The 19,133-nt window shown below is 37.9% G+C and overlaps 1 protein-coding gene, 1 long non-coding RNA gene and 1 pseudogene across 3 annotated transcripts in view; 2 read left to right on the top strand and 1 right to left on the bottom strand.

Annotated features, from left to right (window-relative positions):
* LOC309808894 (centrosomal protein of 78 kDa-like) overlaps positions 1–19,133 on the top strand; it is a 981,446-nt pseudogene that overhangs the window by 518,350 nt on the left and 443,963 nt on the right. The window lies entirely within an intron of this gene.
* LOC309807680 (interferon regulatory factor 6-like) overlaps positions 1–19,133 on the top strand; it is a 445,413-nt gene that overhangs the window by 375,443 nt on the left and 50,837 nt on the right. The window lies entirely within an intron of this gene.
* LOC309807720 lies at positions 12,559–17,901 on the bottom strand. The gene is made up of 3 exons (XR_014294662.1): positions 17,751–17,901; positions 15,714–15,777; positions 12,559–12,788 (listed from the first exon to the last, which is right to left on the bottom strand). It is a non-coding gene; the product is annotated as an uncharacterized lncRNA (long non-coding RNA).

Here is a 19,133-nt window from a genome sequence, read left to right as displayed (position 1 = left end):
TAAATGTACGATCACCAATATTTTCTTTGGCTTCTTGAAAATATTCACCCCCGTGCACTCTTCCCCTTCTGCTCATCATCTACGCACTTAAAACCCCCTGTAAGCTCAACTCTCATATTTCTCAGAAAGGCCGTTAATGTTCATGATGCCCCTTTTGCCTTACATGAGCAGGTGCTCAACGTTTATTGAATGAGTGTCTGCCAATCCAGTGGATGCACTTTCAAAAATTCCTCCCTACACTCACCCTGTGATAAATTATATTTAGATAGAACTTTTTAGATTATGCCCTGCTTTCATGCACATTACCTAATGTAATTCTCATAGTATATATTTTTATCTTTCATTGCATTCTTAGAAGTTTTCCAATATCTTAAATTTATTTCAATGATTCACTTTCCTAATTCATTGCCAGGAGAGTCTCATCATGTCTTTTATGTTACTGTATATACAATACATGCACAGAAAGTGCCTTCTTGAATCAAAGAATCATGAACAGGAAATAAGCTAATGTCATATAAAAGCACACACACATACACAAAACCAGATTTTCACATCTTTAAAAACATGCTTTCTGGAATATAGATCATATCATCACTAAATACCAGTAAATGCAAAAGTCCATATGATACAACCAATTTGCAACATATTACAGTTTTAAAGCTTACAAAATATGTGTATATGGCTTAAAATCAAATCGAAATAAAACCAAAACACTCTCAAAAGCAGATGAAACGTGTTTACCTCACTGACTCGTCTATCAGCCTTCAGTCTTATTACTCTTTCCTCCTTTAACTGCTTTAGGCACTCCTCCAGGGTTTCCTAAACAAACAGAGTCAATATTATAACTAATTCATAGTATAATATCCAAAAGCCTTTCCAGCTATTGGTCTCATCAGGATTTAGGGGCAGAGCCAGAAGTGAACTCAGATTTTAGTCTGCTACTGGTAATATCATACCATGCCAGTGAAATAAATGATCAAAATCTATCAAATTTGCAAAGATTTAATTAAATTCCACCCATTCCAACATAAATTTGTGGCAGCCCACCATAAAAGGCATATGCATATAACATAGTAAGTCAGAAATAAGAAGTTACGACCAAGAAAGAAAAATTCTATTTTTATTTGTGGGTCTCTTTATAGCAGGAAGTCCTATTAACGAACCTGCTTAGCATACCTGAATTGCATAATTGCAGATTCAAAAGCATGTTTTAAAAAAGTAATCACTTTTAAAGCAATTTACAGTCAAGCACTGTTCCTGGAGTTCCCTGGGTATTAAATAATCGAATCATCAAAACCCTAAGAGGGGGCTTCCCTACTGGCACAGTGGTTAAGAATCCGCCTGCCAGTGCAGGGGACACGGGTTCGAGCCCTAGTCCAGGAAGAACCCACATGCCGCAGAGCAACTAAGCCTGTGCGTCACGACTACTGAGCCTACGCTCTAGAACCCACGTGCCACAACTCCTGAAGCCTGCGCGCCTAGAGCCTGTGCTCCGCAATAAGAGAAGCCACCGCACCGCAACGAAGAGTAGCCCCCCGCTCGACGCAACTGGAGAAAGCTGGCGAGCAGCAACGAAGACCCAATGCGGCCAAAAATAAATTTATAAAACAAAAAACCCTACGAGGAAAGAACGATCACTAACTCCATGTTATTTTACAGATGAGGGAAGCAGAGGCAGAGAAGTAGAGTAAGTAGAGCAGCACAGCCGAGGTCACACCACTAAGTAGCAGAGCCACACTGTGGACTCAGGAAGCTGGCTGCCATTCCTGCTCACGGAGGTGGTAGTCCTCCCTTCACCAAGGTCACTGAAATAAAATGAACACTGATAAACTATCTTAGGAGTTTTAGGAACTAAGACACTTCGGTCCTTGAAGTGGGGACACTGCTTGCAATAGGCAGAATTCTGACAGAGCCCCCAAGATGACCACTTACTGAAGTACACAAACCTTCCACTTATCCAATCAAACTCTAAATGTAGGTGCTGTAGTGAAGGGATTTTGCACATGGAATTAAGATTCAACATCAGTTGATCTTTTAAGATAGGGAGATTATTTTAGGTGGATGAGGCCTACTCAGGCACCCCATGAAAAGGACCTGAACTCTTCCTGAATTGAAGTACAAAAGGGACAAGAGGGAGACTCTCCATTGCTGGCTCTGAAGAGGTCCAGTGCTGCGGCAGGGAAGGCAAGCGAGAGGCCTCTAGGAGCTGAAACTCTCCCCCGACTGACAGCCAGCAAGGAAATGGGGACCTCTGTCCTGCAACTGCAGAATCTGAATTATGCCAACAAGCCGGAAGAAGCCTGTAGGCATTCTTTCCCAGAGCCTCTGGACACTAACACAGCCAGACTGACATCTTCATTTCAGCTCTGTGGCCCACACAAACTATGGTGAACATCCAACGTTTGGGGCTCAATATCTTACACTTAAATTTCACGTGCTTTAACACTCTCAGGAGGGAACCCACATGTTCCCATGTGTATCTGAGCAGGAAGCCCAGTCACGCTGTGCCTGGACTTCTGACCTACAGAACTCTGAGCTAGTCAAATAGGTATTGTTTTCAGTCAGTAAGAGTGTAGTAAAAGAATTAATATTCTACTCAACCTTCAGGTTTGTGAGCAAAATAAATGATTGTCATTGTTTTAGGCCACTGTTTTGGGGTGGTTTCTTATGCAGTGATAAACAATCATAATACCTATACTTATGAAAACAGTAAGGTATATTTATACATGTTAACTGCTTTGAACAATCACTTAAAGAATGAGGAACTCTATTACCTGCCATCATTGGGAGAGGAGCTGGTATCACTTTCTGGACAGCAGCTTTTGGTACCTAACAACAATCCTACATCAGGAGTTTACCCTAAGGAAATCAAAGATGTGGGCAAAGATTTATCTACCAACATGATTTCATAAGATTGTTTATAACCAAACCCTAGAAGAAAGCTAAGAGCCTCCGAATTGGGACTGGTTTAAATAAAAACAGCTCATCGTCTGAAGGAATGCGCTATGAAGCCACTAAGGATGACAAGAGGTCTCAACCAGAGTTCATGAATGGGCTTCAGGAGTGCTACATTCAAAATATATCTGTGCGTTTTTCCTGGGAGATGATGCATAAGCTTAATCAAATTCTCTGATGTAGAAGAGTAGTTAGTGACATGGCAAAATATTTCGGATACTTTTTTAAGACAAAAGAGCAGATTAGGTGTGTGTACATGCAGAGGTGGCTTTTATTTCCTTCAAGAAGTTCACTGTTTTCAAACATTTGCTCAATGAACATATATTTTTATATTCAGAACATGTTTAAAAAATTGAGAGTCTAAGAACTTCAAATTCTTTAATGGTTCATTACTAAAGCCAGTCAAGTTTTCAATGGGGAAAAAGGGAAAAAAATTGCAAAATTCCTCTACTTTTAATATAATGGTTTAATCAATCTCCTAAAACTGATTTCAAAGAAATTCTAAACAAATAAGCAAACAAACAAAAAACCCTCAGCACGGTCAGAGGAAGGTAGATTAAAATTCCTGACTGGTTCTAAATAGCACATCAAAGTGCAATTACATGCAACAGTTTCTCCCTCTAATGGAGGGAATTAGAACACAGTGTTCAATTTTTGTGAAAAAGTGTACCCTCCTCCTACAAAGTATTCAGAATTCATGTCCCTTACATGGAAATATGGAACCAAAAAAGTTAGAAAGTAAAATTGCTTGATATTCTATTACTTAAGTAAGACTAATGATAAGGCTTTGGAATAATTTTCCTTCCTGCCATCTGCTCTCCATTCCACCCTTCTGTACACCGGCTAAGGTGATTTTTCTGGGACAAAGCTCCCATCATATTGGATATCAAATTTTATGTTCAACTTTTCTCCATTTAACATTGAAATCAAGCATTTCTCATATAATCAGGGGATTCATAACCTTGATTTTTTTGTGTGGGCTACAAAATATTCCACTGAGTGGGTTTACTGGTTAACCATTTTACACATTTAAATTCTTTCCAACTTTTCAGTATTATCAGACAAAATAACCGTTTTTATGCATGAAGGCCTTTTTCCATATTGAGAATAACATTCTTACAATAAATCCATAAAAATGAGTTTGAGATCAAAGCAAATGAACATTTTTAAGGCTCTGAGGTACCTACCTCCAGACTTCTTTCCAAAAGATTTCTGAGATTTTACACTGCCATCAGCGATGTATCACTTGGTATATAACCTCTACTATAACTGTTGGCTTACTTCCTCACTTAGAGTGCAAGTTATTTGAAGATAGGGGGTGTATTTTATTAAGTGTTTATCCCCAGCACCTGTGCCTAGCACAACGTAGACGGTCAATAAATAATTGCTTAATAAGGAAAATCCCTGCCACACACGTACATATAAGATGTACGTGTGTGAAAGACAGACTGTGTGTTTTTCTCTAACTGGATAGATGAAAACTTGTCATCTTCTTTAATGTGCAATTTTTTTGCTTATAATTAGTCATTAAATTTCTCTTTTAGATTATATTGTAAATATTCAGATTCTCTGAGGCAAATGGGCCTGGCACTACCCATTAGCTACATAACCTTGGACAAGTTCTATAACTCTAGGCCTCAACTTCCTCATCTATAAAATGGAGATAAGCTCACATATTACAGAGCTCTTGTGAGAATTACATGAGTTAAAACACATATAAAATTAGAAGAGTGCTTGGTACATAGAATATGTGCAATTAATGCTGAATGAATGAACATGCGAATGCAAACAGTAGTGAAGGGCTTAAAATGAAACGGTCTCATCCCACTCCCACATCCAGCACTCAAGAAGCGACCGATTCTTTATGCAGTTTTTAATTGTAAAATACGATATGGGTACTGAGAAGTGCACAGAACAAAACTGTCAATGTGACAAATAAAAAGAGAATACTTACATAAGCACTACTCGAAGCTGAAAGTATTGATACTTGTCAGCATCGCAAAAACCTCCCCATATCCTTCTCTCATCACAAGCTCCTTCCCTCTTCTTGGTTAAACACCAACCTCACTTCTTGATAGTCATTTCCTTTAACCTGCATGCATCCCTAACAAAAGAGTTTAGTTGTGTCAACATCTAACTTTATGTACAGGATCATAGTATATGAAGTCTTTTCTATCTTATTTCTTTCTCTCAACGTTGGTTTAAAAAATTCATCCACATTGCTGCCTGTAGCTCTAGTTCATTCAATTTTATTGCTGGATAGTTTTCCCACTGTACAAATACACATCATTTATTTAATTTTTGACTCTTAATGGACATTTGGTTTGTTTTCAGTTTGTGCTAATGCAAATCATGGACAGGAATCCTGCTGTACCCCTTATTCTGGTGCATTTACACAGAGCGGGGGTGAGGGCTGCTGGCTCACAGGCTATTTATATACCTTCAGTTGATGGAGAGGGCTAAATGCTTTCCAAAGTAGTTGTGTCGATTTATACTCCAGTATAAACAGGGTAGGGGATTCCCATAGTACTTCAGGTCTACAATACCTGATACTACCAGACTTTTTATTTATGTATTTGTCAATCTGATTGGCATGTAGTTTCCTTGGTTTTGACTCACTTTTCACTTATTACTTTACGAAGTCGTACACTTTTCTGTGTTTACTGGCTGTATGGATTTTCCTTTTTTATGAGGTTTACGTCAAATATTGTTATTTTTTATTATTTTATTATTATTATTTACTTTTGGCTGTATTGGGTCTTCGTTGCTGCGTGCAGGTTTTCTCTAGTTGCGGCGAGCGGGGGCTACTCTTCATTGCGGTGGCTTCTCTTGTTATGAAGCACAGGATCTAGGCGTGCAGGCTTCAGTAGTTGTGGCACATGGGCTCAGTAGTTGTGGCTCACGGGCTCTAGAGCACAGGCTCCGTAGTTCTGGTGCACGGGCTTCGCTGCTCCGTGGCATGTGGGATCTTCCGGACCAGGGCTCGAACCCGTGTCCCCTGCCTTGGGAAGCAGTTTCTTAACCACTGCGCCATCAGGGAGGTCCAACTATTGTTATTTTGAATTCTTCTCCATTTCCAAGTAATACTCTTACATGACTATTTTCTCACTAAATTGGAGGCATTATCTGTTCACTTTCTAACTTACTAATAAGTAACGGTTTAGTTCCTCTACACTCTTTCCTATGTCCACACTGCTCAGTAAAGTTATGTCATCATGAGTTATTCCACTGCTCATGATCTCTTTGACTTGTAGTCATATACTTAGAAACCTACATTGTTGATCAACTAGAAACTCTCTCAACGTCACGCTTTGTAAAATGAGGACATTCATACCATCTTCCCTTTTTTCTACCTCCTGTCTACCTTCCAAACCTAGCTGTTACGTTGTCAAAGTTGAAATTTATATTCTATGTGCAGTTAAGTCTTCTGTTATTTGAGAGTCAGTACGGAGTAAGGTTTAAGAGAACAGGCAGAGAGCCTAAACTCAAAGCCTCGATCCAACCTTAAATTAGGTACAGCCAGGGCAAGTTCCTTCCCTGTCTTAGCTTCCTGTTCTCAAAAGTGGGAATGATATTAGCACCAACCTCATAAGGCTATTCAGAGGATTAAATGAGTTAATATATGCAAAAACACTTAGAGCCTAATATATACTAAGTACATACTAGTACACAATACATTTCAGTACATACCAAGTTAATACTCCTACATACTAAGTATAGTTTACTTTAGTTATTTGTGATTACATGCACGTTGACAATAAAAGCTGCAAACCAAGACAGTATTGCCATTATTACAATGAAATTAATATTGCCCACTGCAGATGTACTGTGTCTCTGTGTATAGACTACACCTCGTTCCATACTGTGCCAGTGTCACTGCCCTTGTGCAGGGTGACCACATACCCCAAGCCGCCTTGGGCTGTTCCAGTTTATACCTGTTGTCCTGATGTTACAGCATTAGAGTGCCTCCTTACACTATTGAAGTGTAAGGAGTTTGGACAAGTTCCGGTTTGGACAACAAATTAGATAGGTGGTCATTACCCCTGTGTGTCGCTGAAAAGGGGGACATCTATAGTGTCAAGTTGAAGTGGATTCTTCCCTTCCTCACCAATAGTAGGTTAAAAATCAACCATAGTTTAGTGTGCTTCAGGTTTATGTCCGTATAGCCTTTTCTCCTCTGGAGTTCAAGTTCCTTCTCCTCTTCCTCTCCCTCCTCCCTTCCAACAGTGCCTAACACCTAGTAAGTACAATATGCCTCAAGGTGTTTCTAAGCTCTCAATCACACAATCAATAGAAGCCTCTCCATTCTAGACTAGCTTCAATCTGCACTGAATCCCCTATTACCTTCCTTCTTGGTTTATTGCCTCATTTTGCTGGATTATGTCTATAAATAGCTTAAGGTGTAGCACAGGAGGTCAATTTTTCAAATTTCTTTGGGTACAAAATATCTTCTTCAGCCTCCACGTATGACTGATAGTTTGGCTGGATACAAACCCCTAGGGTGAAAATTATGTGCCTGAAAAACTTTGGAGGTATCTTTCTAATGCCTTCCAGGATCCATGGTGCTCATGACAAGTATGATAAAGTCAGATTGTAACCTTTTTTTTTAGGTGACCAGTATTTTTCTCTCTGGAATGGATGTATCCTCTCAGTATTTTATTCTATTTTAATTTATTTTTTCAGTATTTTAAAGTTTCACAATGAAGGGTGCCTAGGTATGAGTCTATTCTTGCTCATCTTGCATAACTATTTTCAATCTGAGGCCTGATGTCTACTTTCAGCTGTGGGAAATTTTGTTGCCCTTTGACAGCTTCCCTCCATTGTTTTTCTGGGTCTGGAGTTTCTAATAGTAACATGTGGGATCTCCCAGATGCAGCCTCTCTAACATATTTCTATCACATTTTCCATTGGGTCTTTCTTTTTTATATACTGAGAAATTTTTAAAATTCCTACTGAATTTATTTCAGCAACCATATTTTCATTTCTAGGAGACCTCTCTTGCTTTCTGACCATTCTCCTTTTCATTAATACCCTAGTCTTATTTTATAGTTGCTAGCTCTTTTTAAAGCTCTCTCAGGATACTAATTAGGGTTTTTTCTTAAATTATTTTGTTCCCTAAATTGTCCCTGGTCCTACTAGGATACGTTTGCACTCTTTCCCCCTCTCTCATGTTGTAAGCTTTACTCAACTAAAAGGCAAATGACAGTTATTTTCTATTTAAGAATGAGCACAGAAAGCTCCCTGAAGTCAACGATTGATTGGCTTCTTATGCAGGAAGAAGCGGGGAGTAACTGTAACAGGATCTCCCCCAAACACAGTTTTCTAGGGTGTAAAAACTCATATGAGCTGCCCCAGTTCTCGCCAGTTTCACTGTTTTCAAAATGAAATCATCTCATTTCAGGAGGGTGAGGGCGGGGCTGGGAGTCCACTCCTCAAAACACATCCCTTCAATGAGCTCCCCTATTTGTCACACTTTTAACTAACTCCACCCTCTCTCCTACATGCGCACATGAGCATGGGGCTACTTTTTCAGGTGGGGTCAGAATCCTCCTCAGTTGCACGTGGTCCCTGTGCATATTCTAGGTGATGCTTTTCCTCTGTTCTACTGCTTCAGTTTCACACTCTTCCACCTGTCTTCTGTCTTTCAAAACTATGTTGAAATCTCTTGATTGTTGTGGGCATATATACTTAAACACCTTGATACCATCATTGTAGTGTCTTGTCAAAACAGAGAAGAGCTAAAAGGGTTCTCAGTGCATTCTGAATCTGCTATTCTGTGGTCCCAGTGTTTAAACTTCTTGGACTTCCCCAGTGTCTATTACTGCTTTTACAAATACAATCTCGTGGTTTATTCGTGAAGGAAATGAATACACCACATCTAAAATAACAAGGAATGCGGGTTAGATGCTCTAGGGTCTTGTCATACTCTGCCATTTACTAATAAACCACTTACGTTCTACAAATTGTAGGTGCTCATTTATAAAACGAAAGGGAGTAACTCTACATGAACTATAGATTTCTCCTACTCTAACATTTCATAATTTTCTAAGTTCTTTTCTTAAAATTTCTCTATATTACCATTAATTTTAATTAAAAAATAAAAATCTAACTTTCTCTTTTGAAAATCGAAGAGTAATTCCCATAGTCCTACAATAATGGGATAATCAGTTCTGAAACCTGTCAAGTGTCATGTTTCATATGAAGAGAAAGTCATATTAAATAATTTTTAAAAATTAAACATGGACTTTGTAGCACAAAGACAAGGTCCCCCCCAAATGTTGTTCCTTTATTTACTAGAAATGTTCAGCTCTGCATTAAAGTTGAAATAAAATAAATATATTAATTTTGAGGTGCAAAATTTTTTTATAAAAATCAATTTTTCTTTTCTGTCCATACAAACAAAAGTATGGAATGACATTAGAGGTCAGGTTTATTTGGTAATAGAATGTAGCTTCTTGATATTTTTGATTTTAGGAAAGGCGAATATCAACATCAAAACGTTTTTCAACTTTACTTTTATTTAAAATGAGGCCATATTTTCCTCTTATAAAAAGAGAGTTCAACTAGAACTGTCCATTTTCTCATCTGTAAAACAAAAGCACTGAATCAGCTGACTGTATTCATTCAGAACTCAATTTCCTTATCTTATGATCACTAAGCTTCTCCCTAAATCTAATATACTAAGGTTCTAAGGAAAGGAAAATATATTACTAACGACATGTTTTGATTTCCGTTTCTTAGAGTTCAAATGTCCACCATTCACCTTGGTCTAAGCTTAAGGAACCATTCAAGGGGATACAATGCAGGTGGGAGGAGAAAACAGAACCCTCACACAAGCTGTGCTGTGTTGCAATCAGCCTTCCGTTTGAAAAATAATCTTCTCTATAGCTTTAAAGTGATAACTTTGTACCTGCAATGCTTCTTGTTTCAAACGGATTTTCTCTGGCTCCTCCTGAACACGTTCTGAGGAATCATCGACCTCTTCGATTTCTGAGGAGGAAGGACTCTCTACTGCCACAGTCACAGGAAATTCTGATGGACCTGAGTGTCACAAGAAGAAGATAGGAAACCACAGAGTTGTTACACTAAAGTGCAAAGAAAGAAGACAAGATTGTATAAAAGACAACACAAGCCAGATACCAAATATCCAAATATTAGAGGACATTTAACAAAGTGATCTGAGGTATCATTATTTATAAATGTCTCTCACTGCTCTTTAGTGTAAAACAGGCAATGACTAAGTAAAAGTACAGTAACTTATTTTTGCTATGTTACTGTACAGACCTCTGTTGTACATGGTTAGGATTAGTAATGGGAATTGCCCATACTATTTTATTAAGTTTCTTTCACAGAAGCCAAGTGAAGATCCAAGGTAAACATTTCTTCTCAGATCAACTTTATACTGCAAATGAAAAATTTATTCTTCACCATCAGACAAAAACAGTCTGGAAGAAAATGTAGTTTTTCAGAGGAAAATACATCAGTAAAGGGACTGATGAATAATCAGGAAGTCAACATATCTAAGCTGTGAATAATAGACATTAGAATTTTAAAAGATAAATCACATACACACACACAACTAAAACTGACCCATCAAAAACTTCATCTTCTCACCACCCTTAAGCCAAAACCAGGGCAACAATTCTCCCAGCAAGCTTCACTGCCACTGCAGTGTTGTTCAACAGGACATTTCCAAACATTTAAAACTGACCTGGCCACAACCCCATAAAAGTCTACACATCATAAAGAACTGTGCTGGGATTATATAACCACGCAGAAGACAAGTCACTAGGACGTCATGTTGACAACAAGCAGCAAACCCTGCAGCCTAGGAAAACCCTAAAGGAGAACGAGGTGCACACCCCTCTCTCCGGGAACGCAAGGCCAGGACTGACACCCAAGATGCTCTTCTCTCAACCTCAGCAGTGGTGCCTTTCACAGAGCAACTATGCAGTCTCCCAAGACCACTGGGAAGGAGAATCTGATACTGACAGTATTCGCTTGCCACGAGGCCATAAGCGAGGGAATGTGTGTGGACTTGGTGAGAGAGCAGAGGTTTGGGAGATGTTGCTTTATATTGGCTTTCAGATCAGGAATTTGTACATATAGCCCGCAAACAACGTTTCTTGAAAACATGTGAACATTCTTGAGTATGACAGCTCCATGTGAGGGGTCAGAAATGGCAGTCAAGTTCGTCTCACTGGGTAACAGCTGATTTGCGGACTGGAAAACAGGCTTCCTTGTTTACAGACATAACCACAAGGCTGCCATTTATGCGCCAAATCCACACAACTACACAGTTGCATTGGGAGAGCTATCAAACATGTTTTACATGGATTTATTTCAGAGAGGGAAATGCTTCATGTAAGGCTCTGTCAGTTTAAAAAGCAAGAAGAATGACCATCCACCTTTCCCAATTCAAGCCCTATATATCATAAATGTGATAGCTACACACCACCAACTGATTACATACATCACGAGCTTTGATGAATGGAAAGCCCCTAAAAAGATATCAACAAGACGAAGTTAGATCTTCATGTAAATACATCACCAGTTAAACCCAGTTAATACAACTATTTAGTAGTATGAACAGTATCCATACAGAATTGTGTATAAAAATAAATAAGCTCAAAACAAGGACCTGGAGGGCTCTGCTACGGAGAAAACACAACAGAATTCAGCCTACTGGCTTGGTAATCACTCTCTGAACTGCTGAGAGGCCCCTTCAGCTCCTATGTTCAGGATGGTTGAGATTTGTCTCTCTTCTTTAAATGGTGATATTAATCGTTCTCTAATTTACCCCCCTGTGTGACGAGGATGGACCTGCGATTAAGTGTCTCAGGAAGAAGACAGGAAACCACAGAGCTGTGAAACTCAAGTGCAAACACTGGCGATTCAGCACTATAGTTTATGCAACAGCAATTCACATTACCATTTGCAAAAAAGTAGTCGGTTGTCCAGTGGGGAGTAGAAACATCCATTTAACATGAGCAACTGAACAGATATTTTACACAGGAACTACTTCAAGTACTATTTAAAATCAATTCTCTTTGTTTTCTTAAGCAATTGTTAATCCCCAATTTCGTGATTACTACCAAGTAAGTCACCTGAAGATCATCTAGAGCCATCTATTTCACTTAGCAAGCCTAAAGCTATAATTCAACCATTTTATTTACTGTTCTGTGACAAAAATTACTATGAACAGCTATCCCCTGGATAAGAAATCAGGTAATGCTAGTTTGACTCACTAAATCTGATTTACTGAGTTAATAAGCCAGTTCATTTAGAATAGCTCTAATGCATATTTTTCATCCATTCTGCATTAAACTATTTCCCATGCCTAAAATGTCTTTTTTCCCATTCGTACGTATCCAAATTCCTACTTCTGTGCTGTAGGGCTTCGCTCAACTACACCTGCCTTTAATCAAACTTTTCTCACATGCACAATCATGTGAGATCATTTTAGTCTCCTCAAGACTCCCATGGAGTTACCTCTGTTGTGACACTTGAGAAACAACTTGAAACTCCCAATTACTTTTAATTTTTCTTCCTTAGAGGGCTCATTAGGCAGAAGCCAAGCCATGTGTGAGTTACTTTTTTTCCTCTACACAAAGCACCAGAGACCACCCACATAATACAAGTTCCAAAATAAAGAACTCTAAATGACTGAAAAAGACAGGGAATGCAAACAGGTTACCTGTTGCTTTTTGCACTTTCTGCAGGACACAATGGCCGGAAACCAGACACTCCAGGTGGTAGCGCTTCAGGAGGGTAGCATTCTTTACCAGCAGAGTGTTTCCTTCCATTACTTACAGGCTTCTTTGCGGCCAAGACTACGTTTGACAAAGCATGAAAAGAAGGAATCAAGATGCACCAAAGGTCTACAGAGCAACTGTCACACGTGCACACGTCGAAAGGAATCAAAAAGGCACTTGACAATGATGCCAAGCCCATTAAAAAGAGGATCGGTTTTGTACAAAGGTTTTACATAAGCCAGCATTTTTTAAAAATATAAGTTCTCTACAGTAACAAGTTATTTTAACTAAAACAAAAGTATTGAGATGTGCAGAAATGCAAAAATAAAGTTTAAAAAAAGATCCCAAAGTATGATACATTTTATGTATCATGCAGAAACACTCAAGTTTCCTGAATCGTAGAACACCTTTGGCATTTCTGAATCTCAAGGACACAGAAACACAGATATACCCATGACTTCTGCCAAACAGAATCTTCAGAAGTAGACCAAAAGTTAAATTTAAGACGAATTTTTCTATGTAAAAACAATACAAGTTATAAGGCTGCAAGTTGCTGGGGGGTAGGTGAGTCAATTTTACCCTCCTATAAGCCTGTCAACCTTCACTGCTCCTTTGATTTCATATAGAAAACAGAAAAAAAAACAAATGAAACCCACTGGATGAAAGAGTGAAATGTGGAGACTTACCCTATATTTCAGTAGTAAAGAGGCAAGTATCTTTATATGAAACATTTGGTTGCAAAAACTAGACCTACGTGTTAATATTTTACTTAGAACAAGCCATATATTAAAATTCACATTTAAATATTTAACTTGAATTTACTGAAAACAAACATCATAGGTTAAAATGGTTATATTTATCCTTCACAGCTACTGTATTTTATGTTATTTTATTTATTTATTTTAATAGATCTTGATTGGAGTATAATTCCTTCACAATTCTGTGTTAGTTTCTGTTACACAACAAAGCGAATCAGCCATATGCATATACATGTCCCCATATCCCACCCTCTTGAGCCTCCCTCCCACCCTCCCTATCCCACCCCTCTAGGTCATCGCAAAGCACCAAGCTGATCTCCCTGTGCTATGCTGCTGCTTTCTACTATATTTTAGCAGCATTAGGATGCAGGGTAAAATGGAGTGTATATGGTAATAGAGGACAAATATTTCATAGAGTGTAGCTTATTGATAATCACCACACGATCCTGTGTGATTTACATGCCTCTTAAAAATATATAGGAGCTCAGTTCATTTTGTGCTATTTTATTGTGTTTTTTAACTTCATTGCCATCAAAAAAAATGTTTGTATGCATATGGTTTGTATGTGTATACCCTTCCTTTACTTTCAGAAACTAATGCAAATACATTTGTATTAAAATTTTTTTAAATTACACTTTTCTTGTTAGGAGATTAAAAAATTTCTAATAAAAGCTCCCATCTTTTATTAGGCATACATAAGTACAATATAAATGTGACACAATTCACACCATTATTTCACTCCTATACTCACCTGGATCTAGGTATATACCCAGATACTGATTTGGCTTACCTCTATGTCTCCAAATAACTGAGGCAAATACAAAAAAAAGCCCAAGAAATAAAATTACTCTTAAAAGAGCTCAATGAGCTTGTATACTTCAGTTACATTTCCACTTTGTTTAATCATGCTAACTAAAAAAAAATGTTTAACTGTTCTCATTGCATGATGCCCTATTGTGCTGTACTAAATTTACAGAATTCCTAATATGTTTTACATATACATGTTTTATTTATATATCTTTCCATTTCTAATATCATAGCAAAAGTCAATGTAGCTATTTTAAGAATGCTTTACATAGGATATAAATTTTTAATAATAATATCTAATTAGTGTGATATCACAAATCTTAACTTCTTTGAATGTACTATTTGATTATTAAAATATCACTCTCTTGAAATAACAATGGGCAGACGATCATAAGCTTTTTTTTGACTTCATAAACACTCTTAACAACTTATTTAATACACTATTGTCCAAGCAAGTTGATGAATAGAGAATCAAAAACATACAACTTTAAGTAGAAAAAAAGAAGCTGTATTTATGAAGATGTTTACAATAGTTTATTTGAGGTTATTTCCAATTTTTCACCAATTTAAAAAATTGACCTACTCAATGAAACCTTGTGAATGCAATGGTAAAAAGTATAACTATGAATCACAGAATTTAAATTTAGCATGAAAACATAAGAATGGCAAATTATATTGAAGCTATGTGGAATTATGTTTATAGACAGCAGGAAGAGAAAATAAAAATGTAAATATTGCTTGATAGGATAATGGGATTAGAGGTGGTCTTTTAAATTTTTCATTTTTATGCTAATACAATACCGTTATAAAACCCAAAAATCTTCAAACAACACATTTTTTAAAAATTGTGGTAAACTACACAAAACAGAAAATTTATAATTTTAACGATTTTAAAGTGGACCGTTCAGTGATATGAAGTCAACAAAGTTTTAAAACTTTCAGAGGGCACCTGAATAAAAGATGTGTTGTCCACTGGTGATTTTAATGTATCTGGTATATAACTAAAGTCACCACAAAACTCTTTCTGGGAAATTGGCAGATCATAAACATAAAAAATTTATTTTGCTTTTTATTAAACCTTATTGTTTTGCTGTTTCAAAATTCAAATTTACTCACAAGAAAGAGTCAGTTTCATATTAGATTTGGTTTCACAAATGCTGCTCCTGCTATTCATTCTTATCACCAAAAAAAAAGACTATTTGTGACTAACGATAATATGTTACAGAAAATAAAAAGTTAAAAGGTTTTCAATCTGCATATCTGGGAACCTAAATTAAAGCATCACACAACATTTTCAAAAACAGAAAAGCCATTTGATTTGACTCAAATCTTAGTTTTAAGATGGCAGAAAGTACCTTGATAATTTTCTTTTAAGAAAGAAAGAAAACCAAGCCATTAAAGAGAAATTCTTCCGAAAGAACTGAAACATGTTATATACCTCTGACTTGGCACTCCTTCCATCTGGAGAACTTTTTTGGTAACTGTTTTCATCACAGAATGATCTAAAGTAAAATGAATTGAAATTAGAGTAATTATTTTCCAATGAGTGGCTATTTCCATTTAAAACCAAAAGCCAACTAATTATTGCTTTTCCCATACATTTAAATATGAAATCTACATTATATAATTATACACTTATTTCCCCCTTTGTGTATTCTAATTTCTTCCTCAGAAACCTAAGATGCCATCTTGCAGACTGCCCACAGTGGCTACTATTTGGGCAGCAGCAAAGGTCAACTTGAAACATTTTGCATCTAAAGTGGCTTTGGATACCTTTGGATACAAAGTACAGTCTGAGCACCGTCCAGACGCTTAGATACCTAAAGAGCATCTAAGATATCAAACCAGGGCATCCAAGATAACAAACCAAGTCCTGATATTCCCTCAAAAGCTGCTCCTCCCATCAGCCCCCTTCTTCTAAGGGATACTACCCAGTTGCACACATAATCGTCAACGACTTGTCTCCTTGGTACTATTTCCTTCATACCTCACATCTATCTGCAGGTCTTGATAGCTACACCCTCAAAACACAACCTGAATTCAACCACTTTTCACTTGCTGCAAACTTCCAACCTAACCTAGGCCATAAACATCTCTTATTTGGAGCACTGTGATAGTCTCCTAACTGGTCTCCCTGTTCCTCTTTTTTTTTTTGCGGTACGCAGGCCTCTCACTGTTGTGGCCTCTCCCGTTGCGGAGCACAGGCTCCGGACGCGCAGGCTCAGCGGCCATGGCTCACGGGCCCAGTCGCTCCGCGGCATGTGGGATCTTCCCGGACCGGGGCACGATCCCGCGTCCCCTGCATCGGCAGGCGGATTCTCAACCGCTGCGCTACCAGGGAAGCCCCCTGTTCCTCTTCTTTATCCTCCCAAGTCCCTTCTCTATACCAGGTCACCTTATTCAGATACGATTTGGATCATGCCTTTTTCCAGTTCAAACCCCTCTACTCATTTAGAATAATCCACATCTTTACTCTGGCCTTCAAGACTTTACAAGAGCAGACCCCTGCCTAGCTCCTTGACCTCATGTCATACCACACTCTTCTTCACTCGGTACTCTGCCCAGATTGGTCTCCTTGCTTTTCCTTAAATACTCCACCCACCTACATGCCTACATACTCATTGCCTCCTTGTCCTGGAATGTGCTTACTCCACATCTTCCATGGCTTGCTCCTCTCTTCATTCAGGTCTCCGTTCAAATGCCACTTCTCCAGTGAAGCTGTCCCCTAACAAATCTATCCAATGGAGTCCTACCTGCTCTCCCTCACTCTCCTTACATTAAGATAGTTTTGCACTTCCTACTCTCTAAAATTATATGACTTATCTATTTACTCATTTCTATCTGATCTCCTTCACTAGAATGTAAGCTCCATGAGGGCAAGACTTTTGTCTGTCTGGTTCACTGCTTTATCCCTAGTCCCTAAACCCGTCTCTGGCACACAGAAGATGATTACAAAATTACTTGTGAATCTGACAAATGAATAAAGTACTCCTGGCAAGAATTCAGAGGTTGCACAGGAAAGAAAGAATGCTCTTGGTGGAAGCAGGCTTAGTATCTAGGTTCACCTCTATTCAGAGTAGAGATAAGAAAAATTAACAAGTATAATTCACTTTAATTAGTACCTTAGCTGCTAAAAACATAAGGGAAGTGCAACACTAGAAAAGTACAGTTGAAGCTTGAACAACATGGGTTTGAACCTCACGGGTCCACTGACACACGCATAGTTTTCAATACATATGTACTATCGTCCTACATGATCCAAGGTTGGTTGAATCCACACATGTGGAACCACTGACTATAAACTTATACCCAGATCTTCAACTGCGTAGGGGTCGACACCCCTAAGCCCACGTTGTTCAAGGGCCCACTGTATATGATGAGGAAAGTTAAACACATTAAGTTTTAAAAAACTGTCAATACCTGAAATTTTTTGTTTTGCTATGTGTTTATCAATTTAAAAAAAGTGACCACATACCAACAAGCAGATTTTTTCTTATATCCAGAACGAGCAGAGTTCTGTTGGTTTCAAGGGCCTTTAGGAAAGCCTTTGCTCCTTCACTGGTGAGGCCGCACTGCTGCAGGTCAAGTGCTTTTCGATGAAAGACAAAAGGTCACTTGCTAACTCTACAGATTTAACATATAGACAACTCTCGTTTTCTCACGTGTGGAAGAGTCCTGCACAAGACAAGTCATGGCAGGTTTGTAATTTTGGGTATGGAAAAAAACAGAAACATATACGCACACACATAATGCATAATCCAATTTAAAAACCTCTTCTTGGATGTGCAATAACCCTGGCTTTAGTACCAATAAATCAGACAACATATTTTACAATTACAGAACTGAAGAATAACTGTATATAACCTATGAGCAAAAAGCATCACAAAATGAATCTCAGTTCATAATTAGCAAGGGCGGCAGGGGCGTGTAAACCTCACAAGCAAAACCTGGTGGAGCTCAGAAATGCACTGCATTCTTCTGATCATGATCTTCAGCTCCAAATCACACTTGAAACTAGTTCAAAGGGGAAAACAAAATAGAAGAAATGTAATAACTGTTAGTTTTAGAGGAAAAAAAGACAAGTCTAAGAGGATACAAATAATAAAAACTTTCAACAATGTGTGAATACAGAATACATACTAAAAACCTATCATGAAAGTATGATGGTCAAGAACCCTCGCAGTAAAAGGTCAGACAAAAACCAGAAAAACGGATCATGAATTCTAGTAGTTCTGGGGCTGAACAACCTACTCATTTAAACCAAAGGGATCATCACTAAAGCCCAGGGATTAAAAACTATTACATGAAAGGAAACTATCATGAGTCTTTTGTTTAAGTGTTGTGTGGACCATCACATTAAAATAACTGGAGTCTTTCAACACCCCCATGACACACAGAAATAGCAAGTCAGACATACGGATCTGACAGGATATGATACAACCCTTACAAGCTCTCACTACAGAAGAATGGACACAGGGTATAATTAACCAAATAGCCAAATTAATACAAACAGCCAGTAAACCTCACCAGTCAATCAAATGAATACAAAATAAAACACAATGTGGTTATTCTCCTATCAGATGAAGCCAAGATTCTGTAAGAAAAGCCTTTAAATAATGTCTATACCCTTTGGATCCAACAACTCTCTTTCTAAGAATTTAACCAAAAGAAATAGTCAGAGATATAGGTAAGGATATATATCAGAGTACTATTTGTAACTGAAAAACTGGGCAAAGCTTATATACAAGAATGGATAAGCTATGTGCACTGTGGCATATTCATATAATGGAATACTGAACAATCACAAAAAATGATGCAGGAGATGCAAATTTACTGACTTGCTAAAATGCTCATACTA

This window comes from Mesoplodon mirus (assembly GCF_964341445.2).
Source record: "Mesoplodon mirus genome assembly, chromosome: 7".
Lineage (NCBI taxonomy): Eukaryota > Metazoa > Chordata > Mammalia > Artiodactyla > Ziphiidae > Mesoplodon > Mesoplodon mirus.
The sequence above is the reverse complement of the archived record's forward strand: the minus strand, read 5'-3'. Positions and strand labels throughout refer to the sequence as shown.